Here is a 17,055-nt window from a genome sequence, read left to right as displayed (position 1 = left end):
CTAATTATTAAATAAATTAAAATTAATTAATAATTAATTAAATTAATTAATCAATTAATTATATATTAATCGATTAATTAAAATAAATTAAAACTAATTAAAATTAATTAATAAAATAATTTCGACTTATTTTTGAATAAATAAATAATTAAAATAATTTTCCGGATTTAAAATAATTAAATAACCATTTTTCTGATTTTTAAAATAATAAAAATATTATTTTCGAAAATAAATAAAACAGCAATCTGGTTTTTGTATGTTTTTGAAACTGTAATATGAAAAATGAAATTTCTGTAAAAGACAGGGGTGGAAACTACAATTTCCCCCCTCCCCTATCATTCTCTTCGACGTCGGTCGGAACTCCATGGCGCCGGAACTACATGGCCGCCGCCATGGAGCTTTTTCGGCGGCCTAAAAACATTCCAGAAACTACTTAAATTAACAGTGTATGTCGTATTCATTCCCAGGAACTCAGTCGTGCAAGAGATTTGAGCAACCATCACACGATTTGGCCGTAAAATATGACCAAAGTTCCGCCGTCGTCGAGTTTTGAAAACTTCGGCGAGCTCGAATGTTCATCCTTTATTCAATCCAATCACATCATTCGATTGCTTATCACACGATCTCTTTAATAGTGTTACTCAATCATACCCAGAATTAACGAATCAAAAGTCCCCAAATTTGATTAAGAACATTCAAAGTAACTAAAAACCCTAATTCAATTAATCCGAGAATCAAACCTCATTTTCTATATGTTATTGAACTCCAAATTCATCATATAATATACCAAAATGATCAGGAGAAAATTATCTACATGATTATGCCATTAAATCACACAAACAACATCAAGAACAAAAAATCATATTTTAATCATCAAATAATTCAAATTAAAATAAATAAATAACAAAATCACCTTGATTTCTGCACTGAAACGGTTGATTGAATCAGAAAGTATTTTTCGAGAGCTTCGATTTGATATATTGCACGCCCGAATCGGAGTTCGATAACGCCTTCGTTCGTATGTTTGATTCTCAAGAATGCGACATAAATTTGACATTTTCTCTGTATTTTACAGGGTTTTACTGACTGATTATGATTATATGAATAAAATGAAATAATAAAAGGGCTATATATATTTGTGGAATATTGGTTCATGTTGGATCATTTTGGATCGATAAATTAGTTACTTAGCCGCTAAGTAACTGTAGAAACGATTTGATTTGGTACCCGTATTGGATAATTATCCAAACCGGGCTTTTTATAAAATACTTTATACGAAAATAATGTATTAATATCCCGTCTTTCGAGAGTACGGGTTTTTTTGATTCATCGAAATGATTATCGTATCGAAAATCTTGCGCCAGGCCGCGCATGGGTCAAACCGTAATCCAGATTGAAAAAGTCAAAACATGGAAAATGTCCGGAATTACCAGATTAGATTATGGAGGATTTTTCGGAAGAGTTTCGGGTTATAAAAGCGTAAAAACGGTTGAATCGAAGTCATATTAGCAATAACTGAGGTTAAACAATAACCACTTGAAATGATTCAGAAGAATCAAGTTTCTAAATAAGCAATGATTAGAACTGGATATTCACTTTCCATTTTAAAAACCAAGGTTAGGTTGCTGATCAGTCATGCACTAACCCCGAGCAAGGCTCCCGGCTTTGCTCTATATATTGGATCCAAGGCACGCATTGGCCTATTATGACCACGAATCTGGTCCACATTTATAAAACCATCCAATTCTAAAACAATTTAATATGATAACCAATGTAAATCAATAAGCTGAATCATAAACAACATTTATCTTAAAGCATAGGGTGATTCATAACACCATGAAGGCATAACAGGGAATTCAAAAAGATTGGCTTTCAATCAAGGAAAGAATCAGAAATTAGAAGACCAAGGGTTCAAGGGTTCCAAGGATTGGTCTTCTGTTAAATGAGGAATAAAGGTTGGTATGTCAAGCAATTCAATATCAGAAATCAGTATGTGGTAGATATGTATTTGTGGAGTAGTATCGTATGTGTCTGGCTCGTATCTGGGAATTCAGCAATCAATGGTTTATGAAGAATAAGGCTTATGGCTCAAAATCAATAAGAATCAGGGTTCAAGGTTAAATAGTTTAAGGTGCTTGCAATATAAAACAAGAGTTATTTTGAATAATAGCGACATATTATGAAACAGTTCGAAAATATTTGCAATATATCTTGAAGAAGGTTCATAAGTACTTGCCTTATCATGGACGATTTCCACTTTACTTGTACTCATCTAATAGTTTTACTCATCAACCACTTTCCTTCTCTTTCGATGCCTTGCTTCAATCTATCAATCACTTGCCTTCTCTTTCTACGCTTCGATTCTATTTAAGGATCACTGGTTTCTTTTTCTATGCCTTGCTGACTTTGCTAGGCATCACAAGTATCTATCAATTCTCAATCTCATATCATTCTAATTGTCACATAGATGTGATAAACTTTTATCTACCCTTCGTTTTACCCAAATCCGATTTACGGATTGAAAGTTATGACTGAAATAGTCAAACAATATCCACATAGGCATATAACACATCAATCAGATAGCACGTAGCACATAGCACACAAGGTATTCGATCAATATAATTTTTCAAAGAAGATTCGGGGTTAAAATGATCTTCCAGGTATTTAATACGAATTTTTGAACATTTTTCAGAATTAAAATTGGACTCCGAATCATTTTATAATTAAATAATAGGGTTCGAACACCCGAATCTGACTTTTAAATAATTTTATAATAATTATCGAGCCTTTGGATGCTCGTTTTCATTCTTGTTGAACCTAGACTTTTTTTATTCGTACTTTGATTATTATTCAGTTTATCAAGACCTTGTTTTATACCATGCTTTCATTGGAACCCATGATGACGATGAGTTCAATTATGGGCTAATCGTTATCATGGGATTCTGGCGGATTTACTTATGGATTTCATTAGTTAATTTGTTTCGATATCTTGGTGTGTGGTGATTGATTGATATCCTAGTATTGGTTGTGCTTATTCGTCTGATGTGCGTAGCTAACATATAAGATAGCGTGTTAATCTCTATTGAAACGACAGTGAATATAGAGGTTTAGAACTTGCCAAGCTAGCATATGTTCATGTATCTGTTATGCATGATTCATAGGTAATTTTAACCATCTTACTTTCCCTATGTAATCACGATAGATAACTTGCGCATTAAACCGTTATGTTTTCAATTCTTATAGACATATAAGGACTAAGCATAATTGGTGTCTATTCAGCTTCTATCTCTTTTGTGGATGTCTGGCAGTAGGGTATTCGTACAATGAAAGTTGGCGTTTACTAGTTTCGTGTTATCTGATTAGTGTCATCACCATTACATGCTAAGGTTAAGAACAATAAGGCTATTGAATGAAGTATTTAATGAAGTTAGAATCCCATGTTTGTCATATATAGTAATTCAACCTCAATTCTCTTAGTTAATGTTATTTAGTATAATCTCTTAGTTTAATAAAACCCCAATTTGCTATTTGTCTTAGCATTGAGCGATAATCATACATTGTTGCATAGGTGCATAAATTGAACTTAACCTAAACCAGTCTCTGGGGGAACGAATCTGATTTATATCTTATACTACTTGCGAACACGTATACTTGCGTGAATATTAGCGCGTGTTTTCGCCCTAACAAGTTTTTGGCGCCGTTGTCGGGGACTCGGTGTTAATTTTTAGTTTATGTGCTTGTCATCAGTGGTCGTTAAAGTTCACTGACTCAGACTCTTTTACTCTCACAGTTTATTTGTTTGTGTTTCAGGTACTCAGTACAATGGGAGATCCAGCAGCACGAACGAAAGCCTTGATGAATTTTTCTCAACCCAAGATCAATGACATTCAATCTAGTATTATCCGGCCAGCTATCACAGCTAATACCTTTGAGATCAAGCCTGGCATAATTCAATGGGTGTAGAATTCATTCCAGTTTGGGGGTTCTCCAACTGAAGATCCCAATATGCACATTAGGGATTTTATTGAGATATGCGACACCTTCAAGTTCAACGGTGTTTCTAAAGATGATGTGAAGCTGAGACTGTTCCCATTCTCTCTTAGGGACAAGGCTAAGAGCCGGTTACACTCTCTACCAGCTGGTTCAATTACTACTTGGGAAGATCTTGCTCAGAAGTTTCTCACTAAATTTTTCCCTATGGCGAAGACAGTTGCACTCAGGAATGCTATTACTCAATTTGCACAACAAATGGGAGAATCGCTATGTGAAGCTTGAGAGCGCTACAAGGAGATGCTTAGGAAGTGTCCTCGTCATTGAATGCCTGATTGGATGATCACCAATTGTTTTTACAATGGGTTGGGAGCACAGTCCAGACCCTTGCTCGATGCAGCATCAGGCGGAACCTTATGGGCGAAGAGCTATGAGGAAGCTTAAGATCTAATTGAACTGATGGCTGCTAATGAATATCAGTATCCAGCCTAGAGATTGACACAGAGCAAGGTAGCTGGAGTTCTTGAGGTGGATACAGCTATGGCTATCACTGCTCAACTAAATGAATTGTCTCTAAAGATCGATTCTCTGGCTAACTTGGGTGTTAATCAGATAACCAGTGTTTGTGAGCTATGTGCAGGTTCGCATGCGATGAAGCAATGTGCTATATCTAGTGAATCAGCTCAGTTTGTGATCAACTTTCAGAGATCGCAGCAACCAGTTCCAGACACTTATCATCCTGACAACTGGAATCATCCTAACTTCAGATGGAGCAACAATCAGAATGTGATGCAACAGCCGTTCCAGCAGTTTTGAGCAAAATAATTCAACCCTCCTGGTTTTCAGCAACAATTTGCACCAAGACAACAACTCCAACTTCAACAACAAACTCATGATGCGGGTCTATCTTCGAATGAAAAATCTGAATTGGAGGAGTTGAGGCTTATGTGCAAAAACCAGGCTCTTATATGCCAAAGCCAGGCTGTTTTTATCCAGAATCTGGAGAACCAGATAGGACAAATTGCTAACGCCTTATTGAATCGACCACCAGGAATGCTTCCTAGTGATACAGAAATAAATCCAGGTAAGAGGGAAGTTGAAGAACAGGTGAACGCCATCACCTTAAGGTCTGGAAAGGTCGCAAGCCCCCAAATTCAGCAAGACGAAGAGCCTGAAAAATCTCAAGTTTCAGAAAATGCATTTGTGGCTGAAGAAGAAGTGCAGAAGGAAGAAGAGGTGGAACCAAGGAAGACTACTGTGGAACACACTCCTCCTGAGGGTAATACAGGGGAGAAACAGATCTATCCTCCACCTCTTTTTCCTAAGAGGCTGTAAAAGAAAAAGCTGGATAAGCAGTTTCAGAAGTTTTTGGAGGTGTTCAAGAAACTTCATATCAACATACCTTTCGCTGAAGCTCTTAAACAGATGCCTAGATATGCGAGGTTTATGAAAGGTATTCTCTCTCGGAAAGTGAAGCTCGATGACTTAGAGACCGTTGCTCTAATGGAGGAATGCAGTGTTGTACTGCAACAGAAGTTGCCTCCAAAGCTTAAAGATCCTAGAAGCTTCACTATTCCTTATACCATCGGAAACTTGTCATTCGACAAGTGTTTATGTGATTTAGGAGCTAGCATCAATCTGATGCCCTTATCTATCTTCAAGAAGCTTGGTTTTCCTGATCCGAAACCAACATACATGCCATTGCAACTAGCTGACTGTTCCATCGCTTATCCACGAGGTATAGTGGAGAATGTCTTGGTCAAGGTGGATAAACTCATCTTCCCTGCTGACTTTGTAATTCTTGACTTTGAGGAGGATAAGAAGATTCCCATTATATTGGGGAGACCATTCTTAGCTACTGGCCGAACTATGATTGATGTACAAAAAGGAGAGCTTACAATGAAGGTTCATGATCATAAGGTCACTTTTAATGTGTTCAAGGCAATAAAGTTACCCAAAGCTAAAGAGGAGTGCTTTAAAGTAGAGTGGGTAGACTCTGTCGTGAATTCGGAACTTGAGCAATTGCCAAAGTCAGAGACCTTAGAGAGATCCTTAACGGGAAAATCAGTTATTGAAGATAAAGAAGGAGCAGAGCAATTGCAGGATTTGAATGCACCTCCGTGGATGAGGAAGTTGGATATACCATTCGATTCTTTTGGGTTAGCAGAGTTGAAAATTTCTCAGGAGCGTTTTGAACCATTTATTCAAGAAGCTCCCACACTTGAGCTCAACCGAATGCCAGATCACTTGAGTTATTCATTCTTAGGTGCACCCTATGATAAGGGGTTTTGATATATTTTTGATGATGTAGAGAGTGGCTGGACGGATATTCCCGTGCCTACAGAGGGTTCTTCTCATGTGCAACAGGTAGTTGATAGGACTGGTGTTGGTGATGCACAATATAGAAGATTGACTAGGCGTATGGAGGCCATGCATGTCATCCACCGATATTTTGCTAAAGATTTTCCACACGCTTTCGGTACTGTTGTTCGAGACACTGGTGGCGAGGTTGATTGGCCACCTGATCCTCCACCCGACGAGGGTGACTCTCCCGCTAATTAGGTATGCTTGAAATCCTTATTATTACCTTTAATGAAGACATTGAAAATTTTAAGTTTGGGGGTGATAATGTAAGGATTAGTAGTGTGTGTGTCCATATAGATTTATATAGATTTATATTGCATGTTTAGTTGTAGTTCATTCATATTTGCATGATTGTTCATTTAGGACATATTTGTTTGTTTTTATGTGATTTCATATATTTGCATTTGCATGCATATTTAACATGATCCCTTAAGATGAACTATGATATTTGATAAGTTGATGTTGATTTGAGTGTGATGATGATGAATAGAGGGATGTTTAAGTCCTAATGAATTGATTTGCATGCCAGAAACAAATATTTTCACAAAGTCTTATAGGGTTGCTTTTGATCTAGATCATGATCATACTTGTTTGTTGTTGAGATTTAATCACTTGGTTATATTTAGAATTTGTGATATTCTCGTAATGACGTAAAAATACTGATTTTTTTTATCTGGAGAAAACTTGGATTCATTGCTAGTTTTTGTAAGGCGTCAAATGGCTAGTAGTCTGTTCATATTTTTATGAGTAGTCTAGGGTTGAATGAGATGGAGCGAAATGCACTCATTCAGAAATTATTGAAAAAAAGATAAAAGAGAAAAAAAGTATGTGTTTATGCATAATTGATCAAGAGTGAGCTCTTTAATACTCGAGTTATTAAGTTCTAAGGGACTTTCTGCCTAGTGAGCTAAGGCTTTTATAGTCTGGGATCCATTAACCTCATGCTCGCTACATGGGTATTATTGCATAAGTCTTTTGGGACCTCATTCATTGCACGGTCAAATAAGCATCTTTGTTATGTGTTCAATAATAGTGTGAATCCTTGTATAACTCTAGTAGAAAGGAGGTGTTGTGAGTCATAATGCGTTTATTGTCTATTCTGTTTATAAACTTTTGATTGTTTCGATGATAGATAAGTTATGGTTATTGATCTAGTATCGAGAGATATCTGTTAAGCATTCCATACACGCACGTTTCTGGTTTGTGAGTTGGTTTGCGGGATTTATTCGAACTCTGTTTTAAGTCATTGCATTCTTAGAGGCATTGGCTTATTCATTTGGTTATGGTTATTCTGAGGGGATCGATTATATTATCATTTAGTTGCATTCACGTAGTTACATTCATGCATTAAGTTTGTTTTATAGTTTTGAGTCTGTTTATGCTTGAGGACAAGCATCGATTCAAGTTTGGGGGTGTGATAAGTGGATTTTATATCCACTTGGAATGCTTTATTACAAGCTTAAATTGGTGTTTTGGACTCAAGTTATTGGTATTTTGATCTGTTTTTGTGTTATTGCATTTCAGGTATCAGTTAAATGAAGAAAGGAGCTTTTAAAGGAAATATGATGAAAAGTGATCAGATTTGGAAGCCAAGTCCATTGTCAAGTTGTAGAGAATCTCGTTAGCTTCGCGTGGGCAGTTGAATCACCTAATTCTGACGAGTAGAACTCAAGTTATGGCCAAAATAAGATTCATCGGAATTTTCCAGAAGCCGCCCACGCGGCCGCATCAGAAGTGCACGCGACCGCATGCCGACATGCGGCCGCGTCAGACCCGCACGCGACCGCATGTTGATGCGCGGCTGATTTCGCTGAAAAAGCCTTTTTTGAGTGGAATTTGATAATTTTAAGGGTATAGGTCCATTAGGGGCTTATATATACTTAAAAAAAAGGTTTTCATCATCCGGGAAGATTGGGAGATCAAGGAGAAGACCTAGAAGCACAAAACAACTCCGAAAAAGAAGATCTTATTTTCTACTTGTGATTCTTTGAAAATAGTTGTAACTTTGGATGCTCTTTTTCATTCTTGTTGAACCTAGACTTTTTTTATTCATACTTTGATTATTATTCAGTTTATTAAGACCTTGTTTTATACCATGCTTTCACTGGAACCCATGATGACAATGAGTTCAATTATGGGCTAATCGTTATCATGGGATTCTAGCGGATTTACTTATGGATTTCAATAGTTAATTTATTTCTATATCTTGGTGTGTGGTGATTGATTGATATCCTAGTATTGGTTGTGCTTATTCGTCTTATGTGCGTAGCTAACATATAAGATAACGTGTTAATCTCTATTGAAGCGACAGTGAATATAGAGGTTTAGAACTTGCCATGCTAGCATATGTTCATGTATTTGTTATGCATGATTCGTAGGTAATTTTAACCATCTTACTTGCCCTATGTAATCACGATATATAACTTGCGCATTAAATTGTTATGTTTTCAATTCTTATAGACATATAAGGACTAAGCATAATTGGTGTCTATTCAGCTTCCCTCTCTTTTGTGGATGTCTGGTAGTAGGGTATTCGTACAATGAAAGTTGGCGTTTACTAGTTTCGTGTTATCTGATTAGTATCATCACCATTATATGCTAAGGTTAAGAATAATAAGGCTATTGAATGAAGTATTTAATGAAGTTAGAATCCCATGTTTCTCATATATAGTAATTCAACCTCAATTCTCTTAGTTAATGTTATTTAGTATAATCTCTTAGTTTAATAAAAACCCAATTTGTTATTTGTCTTAGCATTGAGCGATAACCATACATTGTTGCATAGGTGCATAAATTGAACTTAACCTAAACCAGTCTCTGTGGGAACGAATCTGATTTATATCTTATACTACTTGCGAACGCGTATACTTGCGTGAATATTAGCGCGTGTTTTCGCCCTAACAAAGATCTCAAATGAACTAGACACTGGTACTAACCTTTATTATGATTTAGATAAATAGATTTTATTTATATTTCTTTGATGTTATGTTTTAGACTTGGTTGTATAAATATTCTGCTTTCGTGTACTTATTTTATGTTCTTGTATTATGTACGTTGTTTGCATAATAAAATTGTTGTTCACTTTTATAGACACAGTATAAATATGGGAGATATATGCATTGCTGACTGCGTAACCACTCACATAATTTTACAAAATCAGAAATATTTCTCAAAGTTGACTAAAACCATTTCACACGTTCGGACGATTTCGGGAACATCAAATATCATAGAGAGTTTAGGGAAAGCCAGTTTTATACTTCCAAATGAGACACAAATTCACATACATGATGCTCTATATTCTAGCAAATCCACTAGGAATCTCCTGAGTTTTAAAGATATTCATCTTGATGGTTTACATGTAGAAACCATTAGAGAAAATGAAAAAGAGTATCTCCTTGTCATCTCAATCACCTCGGAACATAAGAAGATCTTAGAAAAATTGTAATCAATCTCATCTGGATAATATGCTACCGAAATTAGAGTAATCGAGTCTCACTGTATCACTACTCCCAAAATTATAGATCCAAAATCATTCACCCTTTGGCATGAAAGACTTGGTCATCCAGGAGTATCCATACTGCGTCGAATTATAGAAAATTCTACGGGACATCCCCTTAAGAATCAAAAGGTCATGCCACATGATGAACTTCCTTGTTCAGCATGTTCTTTGGGAAAACTAATTGTTCGACCATCTCCAGTTAAACTTCAAAACGAGGCTCCAGATTTCTTAAAAAGAATTCAAGGTTATATATGTGGTCTTATTCATCCATCATCTGGACCATTTAGATATTTCATGTTTTGAATTGATGCTTCAACTAGATGGTCTCATGTTTGTCTACTCTCGACTAGAAATACAGCCTTTGCCAAGCTTCTTGCTCAAATAATCAAATTACGAGCCTAATTTCCTGATAATCCTATCAAATTAATTCGACTTGATAATGCCGCTGAATTTACATCTGCTACTTTCAATGATTATTGTATGTCAGTAGGAATCTCGGTCGAACACCCCGCAGATCACGTGCGTACACAAAATGGTTTAGCGGAATCGTTAGTTAAAAGACTTCATCTTATGGCACAACCCTTACTTCTAAGATCTAAATTACCCACTTCTATTTGGGGTCACACAATATTTCATGCCGCCAATATAATTAAGATAATGTCATCTGCTTATCACAAACAATCTCCTTATAAATTAGTTCTTGGTCAAACCCCTAATATTTCACTTTTTAAGATCTTTGGCAGTGTCTATATGTTCCAAATTGCACCTCCGCAAAGATCTAAAATGGGACCGCAAAGAAGAGTAGGTATATATGTTGGTTTTGATTCACCATCTATTATAAGATATCTTGAACCATTAACTGGTGATGTCTTTACTGCCCGATATGCTGATTGTCATTTTGATGAGTCTGTATTCCCTCCATTAGGGGGAGATAATATTTTGCATAGTTAAATTTTGAACTATCATAGAATGCATCAGGATTAAGTTCTATGGATCCACGTACTGAACAATGTGAATCTGAGGTTATAAGAATCATTCATATGCAAAATATTGCTAATCAAATGCCATATACTTTTAATGATTTTAGACATATCATAAAATCACATATACCTGCTGTTAATGCGCCAAAAAGGGTTGAAATCCCTATTCATAATGCAATTCCTGTAGAATTGATTGGTAATTCAAAACCATGCCAGAAGCGTGGTAGACCTCTTGGTGCAAAGGATATTGTATCACGAATACGGAAATTGATTGGACATTCCCCTGAAGTGACAAGTGTCCTAGAAAATACCCCAGAAGCGGTATTACATCCTGAAGAGGTTCGAGCCCCTGAAGTGGCTATATCAAATACCCCAGAAGAGGTATCACCTCCCGAAGAGGTTAAAGCACCTGAAGTGACTGCGACAAAACCACCAAAAGTGGTATTGCCTCCAGAAGAGGATATTGCCCCAGAAGTGGCACATGCTTCAATAGAAGCAAAGGTACCTGAAAATTATGAGATCTCACTGAGTTATGTACATAACAGGAAATTATTGGATCGTGGGAGTGTTGAGGTTGATTATGTATATGCTTTTTCCGTGGCATCTGATATTATTATGAACTCCGATCTTGAACCACAAAGTGTGGAAGAATGTCGACAAAGAGATGATTGGCCAAAATGAAAAATTGCAATACATGAAGAATTGCAATCCTTATGCAAGAGAAATGTATTTGGACCTGCAGTCAAAACTCCAGCTGGTGTGATCGCCATCAGGAATAGATGGGTGTTTGTACGAAAACGAAATGAGTAAAATAAAATTGTGAGATATAAGTCCCGACTGGTAGCCCAGGAATTCTCTCAAAGGCCTAGATTTGATTACCAGGAAACTTATTCTCCTATGATGGATGAAGTCACTTTTCGTTTTATGATAGTATGGCTTGTATGAAAAGATTAGAAACACGTCTCATGGACATTGTTACAGCCTACCTTTATTGATCACTTGATAATAATATTTATATGAAAATCCCTGAAGGGTTAAAGATAGATAAAACTAAGCCTCAATATTTATACTCAGTTAAATTACAACGATCATTATATGGCTTAAAACAGTCTAGTCGTATGTGGTACAATAGGCTTAGTGAATATTTATTAAATGATAGGTATGTTAATAATCAAGCGTGTCCATGTGTGTTTATCAAAAGATCACCAATTGCTTTTATTATTATTGTTGTGTATGTGGATGATTTGAATATTGTATGTGGCGCCCTCCAAACTCGGGTCAGAAGTTTGGGATCCACACACACACACCTTATTTATAACCTTCTTATAACAATAATGAAGATAATAATAATAATATGTTGTGACCCTACTTACCAACTACCACGGACCGCAACAGGTTAAAGTATGCACACAAGCCACACACACACTTATATTACAAACGCTCAAAATCCCAACTATTCAAACTTACAACCGAATATTAAATATTATTACAAACTTCATAAACTTAAACTATTCCAAAAGCTGTCAGCTAGCTTAACTCGATCAACCTGGACCCCTAGCTCTCGCACTGGATTGGGGATCCTCGCTACCAACAGGTTCCTTCTTAACAGGAAAAGAATATAAACAACATCGCACAAATGAGCTAACTAGCTCAGCAAGTCACATTGACAAGACTAAGAATAATGATCATCAAGTGAAAAGAGTTAAAGTATCAAGTGAACAATGGATAATGATTTAGAATTGGATATTATATTTTTATTTTAAAAACCAAGGTTAGGCTGCTGATCAGTCACGCACTAATCCCGAGCAAGGCACACAGCTCTGCTCTAATTACTGGATCCAAGGCACACATTGGCCTAACTTGACCACCAATCCGGTCTGACCACGAATTTGGTCCACAATTCTATAAAACAATCCAATTCTATCATGATAACAAAATAAATAATGTAAAGCAATAAACAGAATTATAAGCAACATTGGATGTCCAATAATGAGATGGTTTCAATCTTCACAAAGGAACAATATGACAATTTCAAAGAATGACTGTCAGGTAATGAAAGAATTGGATAACAAAGGAATCAAAGTTTTAAGGTTACAAGGATTTGGTCTTTCAAAGCATAAGGTACAATGGTTTGAATAGGTAAACAATCTTAATTCAGTGCTCGGTATTTAGTTGCATGTATTTGTGGAGTAGTATCATATATCCGTGGTTCTTATTTGGGTAATCAACAATTAATGGTTCAGAAAGAATAAGGTTTAGGGTTCAGTGCTTCAAAGCATTTGCAATATAAACAGGCTATCAATTATCTACAATATATCTCGAGAAAGTTCAGAACACTTGCCTGGTACTAGCTTGCTATACTTCACCAATTTCCAATCACAATCTCTTACTCCTCGACTATCTGCTTCCCTTTCCTACGCCTTGCCTCTTCTGCTCACATACCATAAGTATCTATCAATACTCAACTCATATGATTCTATTCAGTATACACTTCTATCTACCCTTCATTTTTCCCAAATCCGACTAACGGATTGAAAGTCATGCTAAAACAAATAAACACTAATCACATAGATCGACAATCAAACAAACAAGTCACATATAACATATATTATGTCAAACAATCAATGAAATTTCATTTATAAGGAGGTCTCGGGTCATAAACAGTCTTTCGGGTATTTAATATGATTTTTAAAATATTTTTCGGAGTCAAAACGGGTCATTGGGTCAATTTTAAAGCAATAGACCGGGTTCGGTTGGCCAAATCTGGCTTCAAAATAATTTTCTAATAATTATCGAGTCTTGAAAACAATTTAAAATAATATTTTAAAGCTCGAAACTATTTTTCGGAATTTTTAAATCATTCAAAAATAATTAAATTCAATTAAATAATTAATTAAAATCAATTAATAATTAATTTAATCAATTAATCAATTAATTTTTGAATTAATTGACCAATTAACTAATTAATTATTAACTAAAATTAATTAACTAATTAATTCAGATTTATTTTTGAATTTAAAATAATATTTGGAATTAAAATAATAATTTTTGGAATTTTCAGTAATTAAAAATGATTTTTATAATTAAAAGAAATAGAAAATATGATTTTTAAATAATTTATAAACAGGAATCCTATTTTTGCAATTTCTGGAAAGTTCATGGACCTAACTGTTTCTTCTCCAAAACTACAGGTACTAAACTGCAAGTTTTACAGGGGTTCGCCGGAAAACACCCCTGTCTCGCCGGAGAAGACTATCCAGGGATGCTCAGGCCACCACCACCTCCAGATCACATCTACACAACACCAGGAACACAACATGCCATCAATTCATTCTAATAATCCCTGAGTTGGCCGGAAATTGGCCGAGAAGTTCGCCGGTTTCCGGCGAGCTCGACGTAAACTTCAAATCACAACTCACTCCTCTACAGACCTCGTCGATTTGCAAAACTTATACGAATCGATTGCAAATTTCATAAGGAACACAACCTACCCCTCTACAACATCTATCTATCCCGAAATAAGAAACCCCGAAATTCAATCAAGAATATTCAAACGAATTATAAACCCTAATTTCAAAATTCGAAAATCAAACTCAATTTTGAACATGTGATTGAACTCCAAATCAGTCATATGACATATCAAAATCATCAGGAAAACAAGCTCTACAACAAGCAAGCATCAAATCATTCAAATAATCATCCGTACAAAAATTCATATTTTTAATCAAAATAATTCGAAATTAATAAAAATTATAGAAAAATAACCTTTGATTCTGCAGTTCTGAAACTTGGATAATCTGATAGAACACTTCAAAACCTCTGTTTTGGTTACTAGAGCTTTCCAAACAAAGATCAATAACACCTCCGATTTGCAGTTTGATTCTTGAAAGTTTATATGAATATATGAATTTTCTCTATAAAATTATATAATTACTGTTTGCAAATGATTTTCGGTACGAAATAAAATACGGTAAAGGCTATTTATAATTACGTAAAATTAGTATCCCGTTGGATCATTCCGGATATAAAATAGTACGTTTATTTATAAAAACAGATCCAAACGGTACCGGTTTTCGGGATAATTACCCAAATCTGTACAATTTGTACTGCGGTCTTGGTCTCAGCGCCTGGTTACACGTATTACAAGGTGATAATTATAATAGTTTAATAAAAAGATCACGTTTATCAAAAATATGAGTTTTATTGATTTACAGAATCGAATTTTGTATCAAAAATATTACGCTGGGACCCGCACAGGACAAACCGTATGCCGGATCGAAAAAGTCGATGTTGTGGTTATGTTGTGAACTTGATGATTTCATTAACAAAACACCTTAGTAGATTTAACTTAGTGAAAAATGTAGCACTCGACGGATAAGCAAATATTGTCTCGACGGATGACTCTATATAGTCCCGACGGATAAGGATTTGACATCCATCGAGTGAGTAGCTTATGTAACAATAAGTCTGTAGCACATTTCTGCATACACCTTATTTAGATTCTGTAGTAGCATATAAGTCATGTTGACTTTAATTAGATATGCAGAATAGGTTGATTAATTGTACATAGATGATGTCTTGTAATTCTGCATAAATGAAATGAAGTCAAGTGCCAAATAGCTACCCGACGGATAATCAACAATGCTACTCGACGGATGATCTGCAAGGCAACTCGATGGATGATCATGTACCCGACGGATAATCAATTCAAACATCTGTTGACGGTGACAACACAGTCACATGCGTCGAGTGTATGCAAAAGGAATGTGGAAGCCTATTCAACTGGGTTTTTGAGAACAAAGAAGCATTGTCATTTCCATGCTATTATGAAGATATTCAAAGATGCTGGAATAGAGTAATGAAGTAGCATAGTATTGGACTTGATAGGTTTTGTTTTATTATCTTGTCTTATTACTGTGTAATCTTGGTGATATATAAACCAAGAGTAGCAATTAGAACAACAAGGAGACTAAGCAAGAAAATTCTCAGAGAAACATTTGTAAGCTGTATCTTTAGCATTTCTCTGTAAGTTTAGTTGTTTTTATTTGTAAGCAGCTGTGAGCTATTTAAGCTTCACAGAGTTCTCTTGATATATATATATATATATATATATATATATCTGGTGGATACTTTCTAATCCACCAGAAAGTTTTAAAGACTTGTGTTTTTATCACTTTGTGTTTTGATCCATATTTAACTTGTTCTTCCGCACTTTGCAAATCAAAACACTGTCATATATATTTTAAGTTTAAACATTTTATATTTTTGAAAAAGGTTCAAGAATTACATTTAACCCCCTTTCTGTAATTCTTGTTGCATTGTTAGGGACTAACAATTGGTATCAGAGCAAGCTCTTGAAGAACAAAGAGTTTAAAGATCACAACAAACAGCAAGATGAACAAGAAGGATGTTGGAGTCAAGATTCCTTTTCTGGACAAAGATAATTACCATCACTGGAAGGTAAAGATGCATCTCCATTTACTTTCTCAAAATGAGGCCTATGTAGATTGCATAGAGAGAGGCCCTCATGTACCAATGAGAGCTGCAACTGGAAATGAGCCATCAGTTCCCAAGCCAAGGCATGAATGGTCAGATCCTGATATTGAACAAGTCAGGAAAGACAAGAAGGCCATGAATATTCTATTTAATGGAGTTGATGGTGACATGTTTGACAACATCATCAATTGCAAAACTTCCAAGGAAGTTTGAGATACAATTCAGATTATCTGTGATGGCACTGAACAAGTTAGAGAAAACAAGATGCAGCTACTAATTCAACAATATGAGCATTTCCACTTTGAAAAAGGTGAAACTCTCACTGATATCTTTAGTAGATTTCAAAAGCTACTAAATGCTCTAAAGCTGCATGAAAGAGTCCACCAAACCAAAGATTCTAATCTCAAATTTCTGAGATCCCTACCAAAAGAATGGAAACCAATGACAGTCTCCTTGAGAAACTCACAAGAGTACAAGGAGTTTATACTAGAGAGACTGTATGGCATTCTAAAGACTTATGAGCTTGAAATAGAGCAAGATGAAAGAATGGAGAAAGGGAGAAAGAAAGGAGGGTCCATTGCACTGGTTGCTGAGTTAGAGAAAGAGAAAGAAGTGAAGATAGAAGTTGTTGAGTCTATTTCAAAGGTCTGTGAAAACAAGGGCAAGGGGCTAGTAGCAGAAAATGAAGATTTTTTGAGCCAAGATGACATGGAGGATATTGATGAA

At 35.5% G+C, this 17,055-nt stretch overlaps 1 non-coding gene across 1 annotated transcript; it reads right to left on the bottom strand.

Moving 5' to 3' along the window:
- Positions 1-4,212: 4,212 nt before the first annotated feature.
- On the bottom strand, positions 4,213-4,319 carry LOC141699451 (small nucleolar RNA R71). The gene has a single exon (XR_012565914.1). It is a non-coding gene; the product is annotated as a small nucleolar RNA R71 (small nucleolar RNA).
- Positions 4,320-17,055: the final 12,736 nt, after the last annotated feature.

The sequence above is a fragment of the Apium graveolens genome, chromosome 11 (genome assembly GCF_009905375.1).
Source record: "Apium graveolens cultivar Ventura chromosome 11, ASM990537v1, whole genome shotgun sequence".
NCBI lineage: Eukaryota > Viridiplantae > Streptophyta > Magnoliopsida > Apiales > Apiaceae > Apium > Apium graveolens.
The sequence above is the reverse complement of the archived record's forward strand: the minus strand, read 5'-3'. Positions and strand labels throughout refer to the sequence as shown.